This window comes from Varanus komodoensis, unplaced genomic scaffold (assembly GCF_004798865.1).
Source record: "Varanus komodoensis strain SLA01 unplaced genomic scaffold, ASM479886v1 scaffold571, whole genome shotgun sequence".
NCBI classification, from domain to species: domain Eukaryota; kingdom Metazoa; phylum Chordata; class Lepidosauria; order Squamata; family Varanidae; genus Varanus; species Varanus komodoensis.
The window spans coordinates 6,323-9,714 of record NW_025336185.1 but is presented as its reverse complement, the minus strand read 5'-3'; the positions used below and the strand labels follow the sequence as shown (position 1 = coordinate 9,714).

The window sequence follows — 3,392 nt, the reverse complement described above, 5'->3', positions numbered from 1 at the left end:
CTATTTTTGATTACATGAACCATGTCCCGGGCTGCGGGCCAAGCTGCGGCTGCCTCGCTGAGCCCAGGAGCAGCTGCTCGACGGTGGCAGCACCTTGTCCATAGAAGGCTGCCCCTGGGCTCAGCGAGGCGGCTTGCAGTGCATGTGCGGGAGCCGGAGCCTTCAATGGGGGAGCCACCACCCCCATCAAGCAGCTGTCCCCAAGCGCGGTGGGAGTGGAGCAAACATTTATATTTTTTAATTAATCTTTTAATTTTAATTAATTTTAATAAATGTTCATTTTAATTAATTTTTAATGTGCAGTGTGCATAGGCATTCATTCATTTCTTTCAAAATATAGTCCGTCTCCCCAAAAGTCAGAGGGACAGTGAACTGGCCCCCTGTTTAAAAAGTTTGAGGAGCCCTGATATAAAGCATAACAATGCCAAGAAATAATACTAAAATCATCAGTTCAACAGTTTCCTCTTGTACAATGACCCAGGCTGTCCCAGACACATTGTGTATGTATGACAGAAACATAGAAACATAGAAACAAAGCAAGTCAGAAGGGACCTCCCGCGCCATCTAGTCTGACCGCCGGCTCCAGCCGGATCCGCTCACAACATGCCCACCATGTGCATGCCCAGCCTATCTTTGAACACCCTCACCGATGGGGCCTCAACGACCTCCCGTGGAAGCCCATTCCACACCCTCGGGGTCCTAACTGTCAGGAATTGCTTCCTGGTATCTACATGGAACCTGGGTTCCCTGAGCTTTGCTCTGTTGGAGCACATCCTGCCTTCCTCTGCAGGGGAGAACAGGTCTCTACCCATCTCCGTGTGACATCCCCTCACATACCTGTATGTCTCCAACAGATCCCCTCTAAGTCTCCTCTTATCCAGGCTGAAGAGACCCAGTTCCCTCAGCCTCGCCTCATACGGCATCCCCTGCAATCCGGCCACCAACCTTGTGGCCCTTCACTGCACTGACTCTAACCTCGTATATCCTTTCTTTAATGAGGGACCCAAAACTGAGCACAATACTCCAGTTGCAGGCACACCAGATTCGTACAGAGTGGTAGTAATACCTCTCTCAATCAAGAAGCCACACTTCTGGCTATGCAACCAAGGGTGGTGCTCGTTCTCTTGACCACCGCATCACACGGCTGGCTCATGTTCAGCCTGCAGTCAACCAGCACCCCCAGGTCCCTTTCACAAGTGTTGCTCTCCAGCCACTTGTCCCCTAACCTGTACTTATGATACTTATTCCGATGCCCCAAGTGCAAGTCCTTGCACTTATCCACATTGAACGCCATCCTGTTGTCTCCTGCCCACTTCCATAGTCTGTCCAGATCCTTTTGGATTTCGAGTACCTGCTCCTCAGTTGTGGCCACTGCTCCAGTTTTAGTATCATCTGTGAATTTGATCAGCAGACTGTTCACCCCTTCTTCCATGTCATTTATGAAAAGATTAAACAGAATTGGCCCCAGGACAGAGCCCTGGGGGACCCCGCTTGTCACTGGCTGCCATCCCAATGATTCCCCACTAATGGTTACCCTCTGCTTTTGGTCAGTCAACCATGCCTTAATCCATTGGACAGTGCTTTGGTGTATCCTAAAACTCCTCAGTTTCTCAACCAGGATATCATGGGGCACTTTGTCAAAGGCCTTGCTGAAATCCAGGTAAACCGCATCCACTGCATTCCCTCCTTCTAGTAATCTCGAAACATTGTTTTAGAATTCCACAAGGTTTGTCTGGCAGGAAGTTGTGTTGTGTGGCTGCCAGCCTCCCTTCCCTATCTAGCATCACTAGATCTCTCTCTATTATGAGCCTTTCCATTGTTTTTCCAACAATGGACGTAAGGCTAACAAGTCTATAATTCCCCATGTCCCTTCTACTACCCTTTTTGAAAATTGGGACCACTGATGCCACCCTCCATTCCTCTGGAACTTCACCCATTCTCCACGAGGCCTCAAAAATGGAGGCCAGCAGGCGTGAGAGGACCCTTGCCAACTCTTTAAGTACACTCGGGTTTAACCCGTCAGGGCCTGGAGCCTTTGTCATGTCCAATGCCCTGAGGAGCCCCTCAACTTCAAGGGAGGGTGACTCTAATCTGTACCCCTAAGTCCCCAGCCTCATCTAATCTCCTATGTGGAACTCCCCCATCCTGCTTTGGGGAAAACACAGAGGCCAAATAGTCATTTAGCATCTGTGCCTGTTCTCTCATATCAGTCACTGGATCTCCTTCCTCATTTAGTGGTCCCACTACTTGTCTCCCCTTCCTCTTTCTATTTACATGCTGAGAGAAGCCCTTTTTGTTGCTCTTGATATTCTTGACAAGTCTCAGCTCGTAATCAGCCTTAGCCTTGCAAAGAATCCTTCTGCAAAGGGCCTCCTCCTCCTGGTATAACCTTTTGGCTATTTGACCCAGTACCCATTTGCTACGGAGGTTCCTCTTGCATCTAATCCCTCTAACCACCTCCTTTCGCATCCATGGTGGTGCTCTCCTCCGCCTCCGCACCTTACTAACTAGAGGAATCATCAAGGCTTGCACCTCGAAAACCTCCCTTTTGAGTGCCATCCACCCCTGCTCAACTCCCTTGCCTTCCAGTAACCTGTCCCAAGAGACTTTCCCCAGTCTGGCCTTCAGTTGGCCAGAGTTGGCCCTCTTGAAGTCCCAGCTTCTAGTGCTCGACCTGCTACCCGTCCACAGTCCCCTGATCTCAAAGCAAAGGATGGAGTGATCACTTGCATCCAGAGCTCCCCTAATCTGTACTTCATCTATCAGCTCCTCCCTATTGGTCAGGACCAAGTCAAGGATGTTTCCCCCCTCGTTGCCTCTCGGACCCTCTGTGTGAAAAACCCTCCCTTTATAGCTTCTAGGAAGCGACGTGACCTGGCCGTCACTGTTGAGTGAGTCTCTCAACTAATATCCGGGAGATTGAAATCTCCCATAATTACTGTGTCTCTCCCCCGAGATATCCGAGATATCCTTAGAATCTGGAAAATAGTTTCGCCTGAACAGGGACTTGAACACTGGACCCTCAGATTAAAAGTCTGATGCTCTACCAACTGAGCTATCTGGGCTCACAATTGCTGGGCAATAGGCAGGCTGGATGGCTTGTTGGCATAGATCCAGGGTGGGCAGCTTTGGAAAGTCGAGGACCATCCCTCACCCCCCCCCCCCAATATCCCATTGTGAGGTACACTCAAAATGAATGCATACAACTCAGGGGAGGGAATGGTGTCCAGAGCACCAAAAAGGCCTGCCTTGTTTGCAATCTTGTTAGGAGGAAAGTTGTTACCCTGAGTTTAGCCCTTACCAAGACCATGACAGTGGGTTTGCTTGGCTCCTCTACCAATGTTGATGGACTGTTGTATCATCATCATCTATATCTGAAGTGTCAATTGATC

General features: G+C 49.6%; 1 non-coding gene across 1 annotated transcript; it reads right to left on the bottom strand.

Moving 5' to 3' along the window:
• Positions 1 to 2,992: 2,992 nt before the first annotated feature.
• On the bottom strand, positions 2,993 to 3,065 carry TRNAK-UUU. Its single transcript has one exon. It is a non-coding gene; the product is annotated as a tRNA-Lys (tRNA).
• Positions 3,066 to 3,392: the final 327 nt, after the last annotated feature.